This window comes from Vanessa atalanta, chromosome 26 (genome assembly GCF_905147765.1).
Source record: "Vanessa atalanta chromosome 26, ilVanAtal1.2, whole genome shotgun sequence".
NCBI classification, from domain to species: domain Eukaryota; kingdom Metazoa; phylum Arthropoda; class Insecta; order Lepidoptera; family Nymphalidae; genus Vanessa; species Vanessa atalanta.
Genome location: NC_061896.1, coordinates 8,378,914 through 8,397,269, shown reverse-complemented (window position 1 = coordinate 8,397,269; position 18,356 = coordinate 8,378,914). Strand labels below are relative to the sequence as shown.

Here is an 18,356-nt window from a genome sequence, read left to right as displayed (position 1 = left end):
TTTGTTATTAATAAGTACCTATTAATAATTTATATACAAAAAGTAGTGATATCCCATCAAAAACATAAATGTAAAAATGAGAGCCAAGTTAAATATTATGATATATACCTTGGTTGTTGACTTCAACGACAAAAGAAGTGAGATCTAAATTTTTGCCAAGTTAAATAGCCCTTCTGAAATTTATTTATAACTACATAAAATAGCATTTCTTCTTATAACTTGGGATAATATATTGTTGCCTAAGGTCTGACTTGGCTAGTTCTTATATGTTTATAAACACTACTTGTAGTTTGTGTTTAAAATAACAAATTATAACTCAGAACATCTAAGAAGAATGGAGGACAGCTCAGTATTGCTTAGTTAGTATATACGTACATTAAGAGCTGCGATGGTCCAGTCACTAGAAAACAGGAATCTTAACCAGATATTGCGAGTTCATATATAGACAAGTACCATTGAATATTTGCGTGCTTAATTTGTGTTTATAATTCATTTGTAAAGGCTTAGAACTTACGAAGGCTATAATATCATTCTTATATGAGAACTAGCCAAGTCAGACCTTAGGCAACAATATATTATCCCAAGTTATAAGAAGAAATGCTATTTTATGTAGTTATAAATAAATTTCAGAAGGGCTATTTAACTTGGCAAAAATTTAGATCTCACTTCTTTTGTCGTTGAAGTCAACAACCAAGGTATATATCATAATATTTAACTTGGCTCTCATTTTTACATTTATGTTTTTGATGGGATATTGATAATACCTAAATGATTGTTATATTGCAACAGTCGTAATAAGCGTTTCTAATTGTCATCAAATCTATAGATCTAATTAGTTCTATAATAATGATTCCATGATCACAGTTTTATAATATATTTCTACATTTTTTGATGTAAAATATCGTTGTACTACAATTAAATGTATTTTCCAGAGTGAAGGTCATTGACATATACAGTACACGCTGAAGACACAGCTTTAGTGAACGGGAAAATAAATAATTTTCAACAAGACGTGTAGTGCGATTCTGTAGGAACCACTTGTAAAGCTTTGACAATCGACTTACGATGATATGTCGTTTTGATACACGTCTCCTTAAAATTTTACTAGTAATTTTACTAGCTGTGCCCGCGAACTCGTGCGCGTATGAATTTAACAAAAAAAAAATGGTTTACTACAACTCCAAGAACCAACGTGAAAATGAATGTATTTAAAAGATGACAATAATCTATTTACAGCATTTGTGTTCCGTTCTATATAAAATATAATTTTGTGTTTAACACATCATTATTTAATACTGTATTTACATTTAAATAATCATGATTTTAGTATATTTTTTTTAAGAGAGATTTTTTTTAATTAATTTTTTTTTTTTATTATTAATTGCGCTTACATTGGAAACGCTGCTGAACCTTACGAGATAGATAAAAATAATGTACCACGCTATTGTACACCTTAAAAAGGTCTTCAAAAAAGTCCGCGATGGTATATGTCTATCTTTTATGGATAGCCCACAAGAAACATTCTTTGTCTTTTATATTTTTATGAGAAATAATGGTTTATTTTCGAAGAGATTTTTTTTATCCAATTAAGTACTTTAAATACATTGTGCATTCAATATAGATCAATATGCCCCTTTACGGCATGTAATTTAAATTAATATTTTCGAAGATATTATAGATTTAAAACATATCAGTATTGCACCCGTGCGAAGCCGGGGCGAGTCGCTAGTTATTTATAAAAGCATTCAGTATGAAATGAAACACTAGAATTTATAACTTAAATATAATTTCAAATTTAATAAAAATTTATAAAATTTTGTAATCATGCTAATCACAGAGAGCCAAAGATACTTTATAGACGAGACAAAAGTATTTATTTATTGATCGATTTGAACAAATAAGATATTTATAAAGATATAGAACAGAATTTTAGTAAGCAATGTGTGGGTGTTTATAAGTTTATTATCTATTAAAGGTGCAAAACAAAACAAAACGTGGTAGTTTATATAATATAGTTATATATTTATATTTATTGTAAATAGAAACATTAAGTTCCAACTTATTATTTTATACACTCAGAAAATAATTTCGTAAAAATCACGAATCAACGATATTTTTTATTTATTTTCCTCATGTTACACGTCTAATAAAAACGTGTGCGTGTGCGCTTTGGAATTTTCTAATGTTTTATGGCAATGAATTTATATGAGCACATTTATTTCTTACGAACTGCTGCCGTACAATGTTGTCATTGTAGAAGCCCCGTGGAATACCCCACAATCTTCGGATTTGCGGTCATTAGGTTTTGTATTTATCTATTTGCACACCAACTACAATATAAAACACATATAGACAAAATACAAAAAAAAAAATCTCTCCCTCGCGTCTCGATAAAAATGACTTGACTTTATTTTCCCATAGAAAATCCTCAACAACCGTATCGATTATTTTAAATTACCCCCCACCTGAATGTCAAGGAATGCGCCTCAACTGTATCGTACACTCATTCACAAAACTAGTCTAGGAAAACATTCACCTCTAACTCGACAATACGCACATCTCGTATAGCAGTCGAAAGATGTTAGACATTGGTATGGAAAACATTTAATGAATTATAATTATGTTAATCCAATGTTAATGTTTTGTTATGTTTATAAACCCGTAAATAAATTACGCCGTGTTATACCGGCAATTTGATAATAATAAAGAAATGAAAAATTGACATGGGATGCAATAAAATAAGCGATCAATATTTAAACAGGTCATTTTATTGACTTGACAATTTGTCATTAAAATAGATAATCATTACTAAATAAAAATGTTACAAATGATATACCGTCTCTGAATATGTTGAAAAAACCAGCAACTTCTTAAGTGCGAACAGTTGCTGGGCGATTGATGTCGTTAGATGCATATTTCGGTCTGTGTATTCTGTCTGATCGTAATTTTACGTTTCACACCAACAGTTGACATTAGCAAAGCTCCCGCAGTGACCTCCCTTGTATCCTCGCCTCTTGCACTCGGCGTTGCAGTTCGAGGTGTAGTTGACGGCGCCCCACACGCAGCTGCCGATAAGTTTGTCCGCTTCGACGGCATTTTTCGGAGACGAAACGATCACCAGGAATGTGACGCAGACCAACAGCAACATTGAATTTTTCACCATTTTGACGGACACGAAGGATATATCGTAGCTGATGAAGGTGAGAACTGTTACTTCAGTGAAGAGACACGAACTTAGACTGTGCTCGAAGTCGCCGCGCACCGCGTTTATATCGTTAGAAACGGGTTTAACCCGCTGGCAAAAGGCTCGTTTTCTAACGGACAATAAAATACTAATAAATAAGGAAAATCCGATCACCCAATTAACGAGTTGTTTGTCTGGTAAAACTTGAACTTATTCAAGGTACATAATATTATATATATTATGTACCTTGAATAAGTTCAAGTTGTATATCTTATATAATATATACTTTTTCTGTAAGTATGTATGTCACTGAACTCCTTAACGGCTGGGCCGATTTTGATTACTTTTTGTGTGTGTTTTAGTGAGTCCTTGTTGGTTAAGCTTAGACCCAGCAGGTGGCGCTGCGACTGGGATTTTTGGAATAAATTAATAAAATACTAGCATAATAGTTATTGGATGAAGTCGGCACGCGCCGCTAGTGTATATTATATACAGCTATAGTTATGTTATCTTATTGTCATCAACGTAAGTGTCGTAATTATATTCCATTTATTCTATCAGTTTATTATTACACAGCTGATAACCTTTCAATCCAGTTTATCTCTTTATAACAACAACAGATTAAATGTCAATAAAATTTGTAACAACTACCTGCACCTGCGGCTTTACCCGCGCAACATTTATAATAATCATAATTTTATCTAAATCAGTTCAGCGGTTTAACCATGAAGCTAACAGACAGAATAACTTTCGCATTTACATTTCTATTTATAAAATGATAAAACTTAAGTCGTTGTAAATATTTTTTAAAACAAAGTTTATTCATACGGGGGAGTAACGTGCAACTTTACGAGTACTTATGTAGATCTCATCATATTTGTTTGAAATAAATCATTCATTTTTAATGGGGTTATATTTTATTTTGTTGTCAAAACATATTATGTAAAATTAAATAGGTCATAATATATGAAATACAAAAAACGTGTTAAAGATATTTTTCCAATTGTGTTCTCTTTGACTGGTGGAACTGTACGTGACAACGAATTGCTACAGTTCTTTGAATAATTTGTAAGCCTTTGTTAAAATATTAAGTTAAAAAATTGATATTCATTCACAAGTTTTTCAATCCGACTCCAGCACCATCAGGACATGGTGTTTAACATTTCTTAATCTGGATAATGTGCCATTTATTGGAAAAAACCGTCAAAGATATGTATTTTTTTGGTTTATCTATCTGATGTTTCATCAAATGTATCCTGTTTATTGATTGAATTGAATGACGAAAAACATACTTTAGTAAATAACGAACACGTTAACGAAGTAACAGACGCGGCTGAGGCTCGAATTGTATAGATATTTAGACTTGGAATATTACCGCCACCATCCTGGTCACACCTTCCGGAACATGTCTTCCCAAAAAATTTGGGATTTTTATTACGAATGGCAGCGGTGAGGTAGTTTATAGAGCTTACAAATTCTAATGATTTCACGTCGCATCGCGAAGCTTGTCTTGTTCCTGTTTCTAAAACAGGTGATACTTCTCACGTCTTCAAATAAAAATGCAAAATGTTTGTAAACAGTTTCCTTAAAATAATTTATATATAGAAAACATCTAAATACATTTTATACTTTCGTTTAATACTTAATATCCGATGAACTCTGTCGTATTTTCTTGCTCACCGATCCGGATATAATTACCAAGTATGATAATTCTTCAGTAGATTTTAATAACAAAGGGAGTAATCACATACATGAAAGTAGAAGTTGGTATATTTGTTTGAGATTAATCGACATAGACGTATTTTTTATGGAAGATTCTTCACTATTAACCTGCTTGTAAATAGAGAGCGCTGCGAGACACCGACTTCTATACCGTTGAACCGATTACCATAATAATTGGTACTTGTATATTAAACGCGGTCAATATTCGAACGTAAGTCTTACTGGATGTTGTTTTTAAAGCAACGCACTGCATGTCGACCATGAGCTCTAACTAGCTCAGTTACCCAATACACATCACAGTGGATGTATCGGATAGAAAGATGAACATTAAAATTTAATTCTATTTAATAAGGGAACATAGTTACATGATGTTAGTACCTTTTACTACTTCCAGTTAGATCTCGATAAAAACCTTATTACGAATAATGTCGGCGTATTAGGTGTGGGCGTCGGCGTTTGCTTGAATGTCGGCTGAGAGGAGCTGAGCTAGAGAGGATAATATATTTGAGATGTTTGTATTGTCATTTAAACGTCCTAACGATTTTGATACATGAATAATTGTATGTGAGTGTTCTAGAGAAAGTTTATTCGAACGGTTGAAATTAAATACTTTTTTACAAATGTCATAAATTTATAAGTATTTGTGTATGTATGTGTATTATTATTATAACGCTTTAAAGGATATTGCTGTACGCATTTTTAAAATAATTGAACTTAAATACATACAGAACGAAGTTAATAATTGCTGCAGTATATACCATGACCGCGTGGAATGTTAAAAAAATGCAGTATTTTTCCTGTTATAATATTATTCTGAGACGCAAAATAAATCAGCCTTCTGTCACTAGCGGAGGCAATAAAATTTTGTGTTAACTTTCTGTAGCCAATTCCAGTCGAAGAAGGATCTAAATAAACAAACATTGGATGTACATATCCCATGTTATTTTCTAATAGCTCTGCTGTATTTTCGCTACAAACAGTTCTTAATTAATATATCTCTATTTATAATACAACACTGCACGTAAAGCAACAATCAATTTGTTATAAATTTTAACGATTTTCAAATTTGGGTAGACATAGGAGATTAAACGCTAAAATAATATTATATAAAATCGTATATAATAGAAAGAGAAAGGAAAGAGAAAAGAAAGGTAGGAACAAGCTTAACGCTTTTTCCTTGCTTGATGATTTTGGCCAATTCAGACTTCGTTCCAAAAAGCGATGCATTAAAGTAAGAATTATTTACATTTAGGGCTTTCATGGGTTAATACAAAGCCTATATATAGTACATATATATTATTATTATATAATGTAATAATACATAAGCCTAGCCTATACGAACGTGTACTCTTGTTTGATTTGCAGTTTAAACCAAAGCAAAATAATAATTATTAATAGTTAACGAAATTGTCAGAGCGATAACAGAATGGCTAATAATAATCACGTAAGTCTATTATCAATTAAAGTTTCTTGAAGATATTCGATATTCCAGTCGACCTTAATTTTTATTTAAAATATAATATAAACAATTCAATAACAACATGTCAGGTATAAAAACGCAATTTTTCAACGAAACCGTAATAAATACCATTGATATTCAAGTTCTCGATGACGTCACGTTAATTCAATGCCCAAGTTGTTCATTTGTTTCTTCTGTCGCTGGAGTGTATGTATAATTAATGCTCTATAATTTTGTTGTTACAAGGACGTCGCCAAAACCAAACACATCAAATACTATTAATAAGGTAAAAAATAAAATTAAGCCTTTAAATCCACTAAAAGTATTTATTTTTGTGAGGGCTTATGCGTAAATAATTTATCGTTATGGTCTTTTAGAAAACGGGTGTGAGTGTGTGTTTACGGGTGTGAGTAGGTAAGTAAAACAAACTTGTTTTAATTTTGTCCAGTTTAATATTACGGCAGTGACAATAAATAATAATAAATTAACAATTTGAAATACTTATTTTTAATTAATACTAAACCTTTATTGATTTTAAATTCGGTAATTTAAAAAAAATAAAAATTTAATCATTTACAAATTATTTTATATAAATAAGATCATCTTCTCAGCCCACAGCATCGCCTCGTCGACACGCGCTGTAACGAACACAAATCTTATATAGAACTTTAGTTCATGTGTTAGTATTTTGATTAGCTTCTACAAAGGTAAACTTGAGTGACATTTGAACATATTGTCTGGTTTTGGCGTTAATATATAAGTAGGAAAATCAGTTTGACAGTGACGTACCGACACCGCCTCATCCCACTAATCCGATGACGTCGACAATGGCGTTCAATTTGTCGATACACCTCTCGATCTTGTTGATGATGAGAGCTGCCACGATCGATGTGCCGTCACTGGAGATAAATAATCTGTGTTAGGCTTTCGTCGTTTTAATAATAGGCATTAAATATTAACTCGTCAATATTACGGCGCCGCTCTGGAAAAAATTACAACAGTGGATAGGTACATTGAAATAAATAATTTAAATAAATGCCTATAATGTAGCGCGATCGAATCTTTTTGAGACTTCGAGCTAAAATTATCTTTGGGTATTATAACCCACAAAGGTGAGCTATTGGGAATATAAACCAAATTTAATGCTTCCATGTATCCTTCGTATTTTCCCAATGTTTTCATATATCTATTGGACATCTCTGCTTCATATTCATTAAAAAAAACTGTATATTTATGAAAAGAAAGACTTTGTACGGCAGCTATATGCTGGTCTATTTAAAATTCTCTCGATTAAAATTGTCTTTTATTAAAATAATCCTCATACTAAATATTAAAATATATATTAATTAAATAATATTCCAATAATACTTACGTTTGACCGTTTACGCAGGAACATAACTGAAATTACAGAAATCGTTAATTAGTATCGTTCTATCATATCACATATTATAATATAGTTGATACATTAACCATGGTTAACTCTAACATTCGTATGGTAACAATCGCAACATTCGTAACAAACGCCATCATTTTTGAAAAAGAAGAATGAGTTTTGTTGGAGTTTGGAAGTTGGTCGTGCTTCTCTCATTCGGGGCGTGTCTGATAGTCAATTTCATTGGAAAGAGTGCCGTTGTCTTTGCTCTCACGCTTATGTGCCAAGTTATATACTGAGCCGTGAGATAGTCTCCCTCGAAACAGCTGTGGCAGAAATCAGACAAAAGTCGTCACCATCATCATCGTTTGATAAGATTAATTGTATTTCCTTTGTTTTGAAAAGCTCTGTACGTTACAAACTATCGGACTAATAATCCATAACAGGAGTAATATGAAATGAATAGCATAGTTTTATTAAATAATATATTATAAGCGTATCGTCACCAAACAACACGTATCGCTTGTGTCGTGTAATATGTTCCTCAAAGCGACTCATACGATAGTAATAAATATTGAGATGGAAGGATAAACGATTTTTATATTTACCATCAACAGGACAGGCAGCAAGAGAGCGAAGTGTGGGAGCCATGACAGCACACGGGACGACATGGTCACGTCACGACTACTCGACGACTACTGACTTACATTTGCGACTATTTCTTTATATACTCAGACTATCCATTTTCTATGTAGATCAAGTATTCTTATTGAAATAAAAGTACTCATGAGATGTTTTGTGTATTGAACCTCGAGAAAATTATATAAGTTATTAACAAACATAATATAGGTATACATTAACAAACCTACAAATAAAATACAGGCCTTTCGTTTTAATTTTTTTATATATATTCAAAAGAAAAGAAAAAAATTAATGGTTTTATATCGACACATAATTAAAGCGATGGTTATTATTTAAATAAAAAAATATTGATTATTGAAACAGCAGATGTCGTTAGCTGAGCTAGTTGTATAATATTTTTATGATAATAATTGAAGTCATTGCTTTATTTTTCTATTTGCATTAAAATAAAGTACCTTGCGCTAGTTCCATTCAAGACGCATCGAGAGCGCATCGAATCGTGTAAGTAGATGTTTCACGAAATGTATTCTAACAAAAAAATATACTCATTAAAACTATAACAAATAGATTTTCATAAGTGTGTTATGTCCCAGACAACAAGAGTCGACTGTATTAAAATAAATTTAAGAATATCAAATAATTTCAGACGGCGCGATATTCATTATTTTATAGTGTAGCTAAACACAACGAGGAGACCGATCGATATAATGTCTCAAAGAATAAATAACATTTACATAACTGTAAGTATCGAATCTTACATAATAATGTTAACATATATAATAATGTAAACATATATAATAATGTTAACATATATAGTAATGTTAAGTAATTTGAGTAGCAAGATATACTTTTCTATTTTTATGAGAGGCTAAAAAAGGTAAAAAAGCATATTTGATTCTTAAATAATTCCTTGGCCCGTTGGTTAGAACGCGTGCATCTTAACCGATGATTGCAGGTTCAAGCTAAGGTAACTCCTCAAAGGGACAGGAGGCCTTAGCCTAGCCTATATAGTAGCCTAGCTTTCGTAGGGTTCAGCCAGCGTTTGTAATGGAAGCGCAAAAACTGTATTTATTTCCGATATCACATTCGAAACCCTTAATATTATCAGTGTTTTTCTACTACATTGTGAATGTATTTATTTAACATATAACCTTCCTCTTGAATCATTCTTTCTATTAAAAAAGATATAAAGAAGTAAGCTTATAAAGGGACAGACAGACAGCGGGTTGTTGTTTTATACTATGTAGAGACTATTTCTGTGGTGGCAACACGCTGGTTAGCGTGACTTTCCTTTTAATATTTTGTAACTTATAAATAATCTATTAAAAAAAATAATATACGCGTTCGATTTTCAAATGCAGTCTTCTAAACCCTTTGGAAGGAGTGATGGTCTGTGTGAAATATTATTATTATATATTGCAATGAAGTAAATAACTGAATACAGTTCTAATAAAATAACCACTGATTTTTCTTTTCTACATTACGAAATGGGGGTAGATTTACAATTTAAGCCAACATGACGCTTCAAAAGCGCTGATAAGAGCCCACTTTAATCACATTTAGATTTTTAATATACTTATTAACAGATATAGTAAAAAAATGTTTAAGTATCGTTTTACATAGCTATATTTTATATAGTTCGTTAGCAGCATGTTCTGTTTGTCAATCTTAAAAAAAATCTTTATACGGACGAGTATTATGTTTTTGCATTGGGAGTGCAATTTTAGGTGTGTATTTGGGTTAACCGGTTATATATATTACTTTTGACGTATATTTTGTGCAGACAACTTCTTCAGAGATGATTAATGTAATGAATATACTAGATACCGAATATCGTCTCCTGATCGTCCCGCATCGTCTCCCGGACCTCCTCCCCGAGGGCGAGCGTCGGGGCGGGGACCGTATCAGTGGTGGCGCGACGGCCTTAGCGCGCAGACGTGTGTAGTGTGTGCTCATATTCTTCGTATCGCGGTAAGATGTTGTTGTGAATAGTAACTATGATTTTTTAGCTACTCGTTTGCTGTTAAAAATAAATGTGTTTTATTTTATTAATTGTATTATTTATTTTAATGCTCATATTCATTATTTTTCTCGATATGCGTGTTGTCATTCTTTATTAACACTCATCGCACTGATAAAGTTTCTCTAGAAACTTTGTTAATATACCGTCAAAATAAATTTCCTAACATACGAAGTATCTTTTAGTATAAATTGTGTTGTTGGTTTTTATATCAAACAATAGTATTTGCTGTATATTTTAAATACCATTTTTTCCATGTAAGTATTTTATATAAGTTTTATGACGTAAACAAAACAAACTAAAAGTATCATTTGAAACGGTGTTTTTAGTTTTATAAACACAATTTCTTATTACTGATAAATGTAACATTCGTTCCAATTTAAAAAAGTTAAAGTACATAGCTATTAATGTGCTTAAAAATTAATTGATCATAAATATTTATTTTTTCAAGTTAAATACAGCTAAAATAATTGTCAGTAGGTACTTTGAGTGTTTACTTACTGTATTTATTTGATCTTAAATCGTATATGTTATTGTATAATTTTCATCCTATATATATAGCTTTTGTTTTTTGCTATCGTTTAATTTTGTTTACATTAACTTATATATTTACTTGTGTTTTAATTAAAAAGATTTTTCTTATTTTTACATCAATCGTATACATAACATCTATGGTTTACCCTGTATAGCTATTTAATTACATTACATACGCAATCATTACGTGTACCGTCGCATACTACACGGATAATTCAAATAATTATAATAGTTCATTTAAAGACTGAAACGGGCCCCGCCAAAGCTTATATTACATTGAGTCCATAATCAAATGTTTCATACTGAACTGAATAAAATTAAGGGCTGGTATGTTAATTATCTTGTCTCAGTAATTTCCCCAGTCCACTCGTCCTTCACACCGGAACTAACACATTGTGATCTGCCCGAGCCGGTAATGCAACGACTGAACAGAAACACCGATTATTCAAGACGTTCAAAATATAAACATAATATTATTATTATGTAAAAATATATTTTTAGCTTAGAGTCCGAACAGACAGAAAATATTTTTTATAATATGTGGTAAATACGTACACAAATACAAATACACATAAAAAAGGCAATTGTCGATTTTCTAAGAATGTTAAGTTGGAAACGCATTTTTAAATTCTGCCTCGCTTGAAGAGCAATTGCATCAACGTATTCCTCTCTAATATAGCCCCAATTTGGTAAATCTGCTTCATTCCCTCGGACCACAGTGATTGAACTTTAAAGTATTTTCTTAGTGCTAATATTATGGTGGTGTGATAAAAATTCAATATCGTCACCAAATGAGAATGAAAACCGTCAAAGCAGCAGTTGTTTTAAGATCGATTATTGTTTATTTTTTCAATCAAAATCAAAATATTCAAGTAGACTTTTACAAGCACTTTTCACCGTCATTTTACAAAACTGTATTAAGTGAAGCTACCACCGGTTCGGAATGTAAAATTCTACAGAAAAAAACCGGTAACAACTCAATATGGGTTATACCCATTTTCCTTGAAGCGGCAGTAGAAGATTACACAAGGAGTTAGTATTGATTGATTTTCACGGCTTTCAGGACTATGTACTAATAACTGATATTATTACCTTTTCTTCTCGGTCAATCCTCTTTCGTACTTATATGTCTATATAGCATAGCTCAAGTCAAATAACAAAATACTTTTGATAATATTGTAATGCCCTGCCATAATCCTCAGTATCCTCACACATATTTTAATAACATTCCGTATGTATTATCGTCCTAAAATTAGCAAAGTAAAATCAAACTGAATATAACGCTCGGGCCCTGAGTTCCACTTCAGTAATAAATTAGACAGTCCTTGAAGACGAGTCCGTGACTGAATTGTATTATGAGTTCTTACAGGGATAGTTCAGTAATCGATGTCGTCGGATTATTTTTATCGGATTACGGAGAAGGTTTTCAAGACAATTTTGTCAAGGGTATATATATAACGCTTTGGTGATTTCCTTGGAGAGATTATTAAATATATTATCGAACGGTCTCGGCTCAATTCGGAGAACGATAAAGATACATTTCAGATTAAAATCAAAACGAACAATCGAATATACTGAGCTAAGACTACGCATAACAATTATTATGGAATTTCAGATTGCTTAATATTTATTGGAATGTAACATTTGAGAAGGAGACTTAAACTGGAATTCATGGAAGAATTTCTGTGATTCTGAAAATTGTAAACATCAGGCTACAATGGACGTGGAAATAATTAGTCCAAAATGTACGGCTGGTATAATACTTGTTTTCTTTACATTGCATTGAGATTAATATGCAACAGATATAGTCAATAAAAGTATCGAATAATTATGTGTCATAATGATTAAATTGGTAGTGCGTATTTCATTACTTCGGATTCAGGGTCGATAGAATACGCCTAGTTTATTCCGATTTCCAGAGAGTTTACAACCTTAGCTCATTAAAATATTGTTAGATTATTACAATATCTTCAATTCGTCTTATCAAAGTAGCTTCTAAAATGAAAAAGCGTAAAGAAACATAGCTTGTCATAATTTAACAAGAAATTTTAAAAATAAACATATGTTAGATATATACTAATAGCGTAAGCCGATTTTTGTCCCAGCGATTATGGGACGATAGTTGCAATCTCTGCAAGATCGGTTATGGTCTTATTTTGAAGAGCTCCGGCCGGAGATGTGCAGAAAATTAAAGAGCATTCTTGATTGTAATTTACTAAATTGTTATGATTTAACAAATAATAATAATCTTATAGAGCGGAATAAACTTACTGGTCGCCTAGAGAGCCGCGATATGGCTGTATAACCAAAAACAAATGTAAAACGTCGTCGTCAGTTTACAATGAAATTAAATCATTTTTATAATAACGAATAATAACAAACAAAAAAATTACTTATCGATATCATTCGCAATTCGAATCGAACTACCCAAAGGCATACAAAATTTCAAAAAAGCAATTATAAATCAATATAATTAGAAATAATAACAAACACTTTTATTTTTGCAACAGTTTTGGATTTAGTATTTTGATAATAATCCTTTATTTATTATTGTCATTTTGGTCGTTGTCTGAATTCATTTTCACTTTATGTCACTAAACAAATATTCAATTCCATCGAGATTAAATGGATATTTTCAATCTGACATTTGGGACGTTAAGGCCTCGCCTACAACGTTGTAACACAAAATTAAAGGAATAATAAAATTCCCAGCACCGATTCCTCTCCGCAACTTGTTATTGCGTAAATTTTTCCCAAGCCGTTTGTCGCCCGAAACAGCTGACAATCTGCGGAGACGAAATTGCGAATATTCTATGATGATATTGTCTTGATAACTTTCATGTCCCTCGAAATATTCTTCCTTTTAATATTGTTGACGAAGACCAAGCAATAATCATGATATTGAAATTGAAAAATCAGAAGGAAAAATAGATCTCAGGTCTTTGAAAATAACTGGAGTCTAAGTCAGTCTTTATTAATTGAGAAGTGTTACAATTGCTTATTGCTTGTCAAAAACCTACCACCGGCTCGGAAATAAGCAACTCGGACTTGGGAATCGGAGAATGACATTCAGCAGGGTGCAAGTAACGAGAGTACACACATATATGTATATATAAAATATCTATAAAATTTCCATGTAATAATAAAAATAGAAATCACCAAAATAGTAATCAAATTCTGTGTTTTCCATTATTCAAAGTCAATAATCACCAACAATATCATTCACAAGTCGTTAAGTTAATTAAAGAAACTATCATTACGACACGTAAGTTTCCAATTTTCCCTTTGAGAACTAAAAAACGGCAACGTACCGTTTCTGTAATGTGGATGAGAGATCATTTTTAGAAGAAAATCATTATTTGCAAAAATAATTATTTCTGAAATTTAAATAAAATCCATATCAGTTTATTCAACATTCCAATTGATGTCGATTTTTTATATTGTAATTTGTGAAAAATCGCATAAGTTCTTTGTTCAACTTTGTTCAACGGTATTGAGGTCTATTTATTAGAATGTTCTTCTAATTGAAATGCTGGGATATATAGAAATACTGTGAGAGTTAAAAATGTTTTTTTTTTTTACATTCTTTCTCTCATATTTTAGGCATATTTTACAAAACAAAATCAAAAACTGTTATTGGTTTCAACGGCATTCGGAACGGGATTCTTAGTATCTGCGTCCTTAGAAGATAGCTGCTAGACCAAAAATTCTCTTACATGAACCATCTGCGGCCAACACATCTAACAAAGCACATTAGAGTCTCGTCGTCAAAAGGTTTATCAGAAATCGTCATATAAACTCAACTAAATAGAAATCGTACTAACATCATTAGGTGGATGAAATTTGAATGTCAGTTTGCCAGTACTTGTATGGTGTCAGGTAAGTTTATATGATATATATATTTTTACATAGAAAGAACTAATCATGTCATATTGTTATTAAACCTTAAATGTTTAGTGGTTGAAAGTAATCATCGTTGCTAGATTCGAATATGCTGTATCTGAGCTATTTTAATTTTGAGCTATGAAAGGCGTAGTCTATATAAAATATAAATCTTAACGGATCATTTTTGTAATAGTAATGTGCTTAATGACGTAAAAAAGTACTACATCTGTACATAATGGCATTTAGGAAAGCGAGCTTGATAATAACGATCCAAATATGTCCAGGCAATCCTCACCAACGTTCCGAAGTTCCAATTTCAAACATTACAAGATCGAAGATGTCTGATGACTTCCAAATTGCCAACAACTGATAAGTTTGTACAGAATAAGTAACCGACTATTCGCCTCTGAAATTTGGCATTAAAGCTTCGTTCCATGTTCGATTATTGAATTGTAAATAATTTTAACCCATGAAAAAGTTTTTTTAAACTACACTTTTAATCAAAATTTAAAATGTAACTTTCTTTTTTTTTAAATATAGCTTCAGAGTTTTGCGTGTCGGGATTTTTTATGTCAGAGATAAAAAATCTAGAACATAAGTTGAAATTGCAGCTTCCACGGAAACGCCTCGGGGACCGGCGGTTCATTATTCACTCTCCCTCGAGATCTCGTAACCTACGTCCAGTTAATTTTATCTGCCTCTTGCGGTTAGATTGTCCTGATCAGCGTTTTCTATTACTTTTTCATCTTATACTATTATCATGCCTTTTAAAGAAAATGTAAATGTTGGAAAAAATACTTGAATCCCTATTTCATGAATTAAAATACTTTTTATTATTATTTTTAATGAACTTTACGCCAACATGTAAGCAGTGCTGTTACGAGTATCGTGACTAGAATATTAGTCCAAAGTTGACCGAGCACGTTGGCCCTGCAGCGTGTACTGGAGGCTTAACTTACTAGGTACTAAATGATACAAGTATATCCTTACATTTTGGTTAATTTTCTTTATTCTGAAATGATTCCAACTACCTATGATTTAAGTACATGAAAAAGTTAAATTTTATATATAATAAATGCTTATATTATAGAAACTGATGAGCATTTTTTTATGAAATAGGTAGACTTTACTAAAGCGAAGTAAATAAATCTCATTGCTCAATTTTAGAATATAATACGATTACATTTTGACTCGATACTCATTGTCAATTCAACTGAATATTCTGCAGAATATTATGAAGCTTATATAATATTTGGACCGAATATCGTTTCATCGGTTGATGTGCGATATAATTTAAACTAATAAATCTATGTACTTTTATTTAAAATAATTGTTGTGATTAAATTGCTCGAAATTATTTATTTACTGGCTACGAAATTGTGGTCACATTCAATCATTAGCCATTATATTCGGACATATGTGTAACGATAAAATATTTTATATCGGAATGAAGTTTAAATTATAAATAGTTAGTGAATAATGAACGCTCCGGCGCGATGGTGAATTTTATATTCCTTGCATTCTCATTTAACTATTGTTGAATGCAACACATTTAATGAATAATATAATTGTTCGAATGAATTCCATCGTAAAATTGAGAGTGGGAAATTTTTAATCGTGAAGAATCTTTCGTGATACTGAACAGCATTTTGCCATTTAATTCTCTTTACAAATTAAAATATTACGAAAGACTTTTAAAAGTAATTCACGATAAAGTGCCCTCAACGCTTCTGATCGTCAATTTATTTACTTTATTGAGTTTTTTTCTATACAGTAGATATGCTTACAGTTTTGTTAAACCAGCATTACATTATGTTCACATGAGATCTGTCAACTATTCATTAATACCATATTATATTTTTATGCAGATACCTTTTTTTTCAGTGATTGGTAAAAATGTTCTGAACGTCATAGTTCAAATATCTGCCAAGTTTGATCCCGCGTGGCTATATTTTCAACAAAGTAACCTCATAACACGCGCTCGGTTAACTGATGTCAGTATCAATACTCTATTATTGGTTTTTCCATCACCTTATTTGGCATTTCTTGCACGTAAAGGTTGGTACACACATAATATATTAAAGATCTATTCGTATCAGTATTGTATCCGCAGAAAAGCTTTATCCGGGTAAATATCCGACCTGATTAAATATCATAACATAAATTCCAGATTGAGAATAGTAAAGAATGTTAATTTATACCGTATCTTCGCAGTTATCAAATTTTGTTATTGAACTGTTTATTTGATATTATTTAATTTATGCTGTTTAGTACTTCTACAGGAAAAAAAACAAAAACAAGTTTCTATGATGACAAATCTTACGCTAATGTAATTTTGATAAGCATGTCGATAACTATATTTGTTATTTAATATAATAAAATATACCTACGTCCGAGAATTTGATTTCCGATCTATTTACTAATAAATTTGTTACTACTCAAGTAAGGTTAAATTAAATATCTTCTGAGATCTTAATTTATGAATTATTTTTTTTTTTTTTTTTATGTCATAAGGTGGCAAACGAGCAGGAGGCTCACCTGATGGAAAGTGACTACCACCGCCCATGGACATCTGCAACACCGGGGGGCTTGCAGGTGCGTTGCCGGCCTTTCAGGAAAGAGTACGCTCTTTTCTTGAAGGTTCCCAAGTCGTATCGGTTCGGAAAAACCGCCGGCGAAAGCTGGTTCCACAGAGTGGTTGTGCGAGGCAGAAAATGTCTTAAAAATCGCGCTGTTGTGGATTTTCGGACATCTAGGTGGTGCGGGTGATATTTGGAATTTTGACGAGATGTCCGAAGGTGAAATTCAGCAGCCGGGATTAATTCGAACAATTCCTCGGAACATTCCCCGTGATAAATTCTGTAGAAGATGCAGAGCGATCCAACATCTCTACGCAAAGCCAAAGGATCAAGCAGATCGGAAAGGGCTTGATCGTCGATAATTCGAGCCGCTCTACGTTGGATACGGTCAAATGGAAGGAGCTGGTACTGGGGAGCACCCGCCCAGAGGTGAGAGCAGTATTCCATGTGAGGCCGAATTTGCGCCTTGTATAGTCTTAGACGATGGGCCGACGTGAAATACTGTCTTGCCTTGCTGAGCACACCAAGCTTTTTTGATGCCAATTTGGCTTTGCCTTCCAATTGACCGCGGAACTGAACGAGACTCGAAACATCAACGCCAAGTATTCCGATACTAGCTGTAGCGGCTAACGGAATGTTCTCGAATCGTGGAGATACGACAAATGGTGTTTTTTTAGCGGTTAACGCGCAAACTTGCGTCTTTTTGGGGTTGAAGTGAACTAAGTTTAGCCGACCCCAGTTCGAGACTTTGTTTAACGAAGACTCGATTTCAGATACAAGTTTGTTCCGGTTTTCTTCGACGTTTTCCCGAGAAATATTAGCACGGCCGGTGTATGAGGTGTCTACGGTGCTGTCGTCTGCATAGCAATGAATGTTACTGATTTGCAACAAGTCATTGATATGCAGAAGAAACAGAGTGGGTGATAGAACGCAGCCTTGTGGAACACCAGCATTGACGA

At 32.2% G+C, this 18,356-nt stretch overlaps 1 protein-coding gene and 1 long non-coding RNA gene across 4 annotated transcripts in view; one reads left to right on the top strand and one right to left on the bottom strand.

The window, feature by feature from the left end:
- The first annotated feature begins 6,252 nt into the window (after nt 1–6,252).
- The window catches only part of LOC125073962, a 76,969-nt gene continuing 64,865 nt past the window's right edge, over nt 6,253–18,356 (top strand). For 2 of the 3 annotated variants that reach the window (XM_047685095.1, XM_047685093.1), the window contains exon 1: nt 10,294–10,350. The gene's annotated coding sequence lies outside the window, so the exon portion shown is untranslated. Of the gene's footprint in view, nt 6,259–10,293; nt 10,351–13,022; nt 13,027–18,356 lie in introns of those variants that run through there. The other variant, XM_047685094.1, reaches the window with a different exon arrangement.
- Nucleotides 7,194–8,414, bottom strand: LOC125073964. The gene is made up of 3 exons (XR_007120078.1): nt 8,346–8,414; nt 7,738–7,763; nt 7,194–7,264 (listed from the first exon to the last, which is right to left on the bottom strand). It is a non-coding gene; the product is annotated as an uncharacterized LOC125073964 (long non-coding RNA).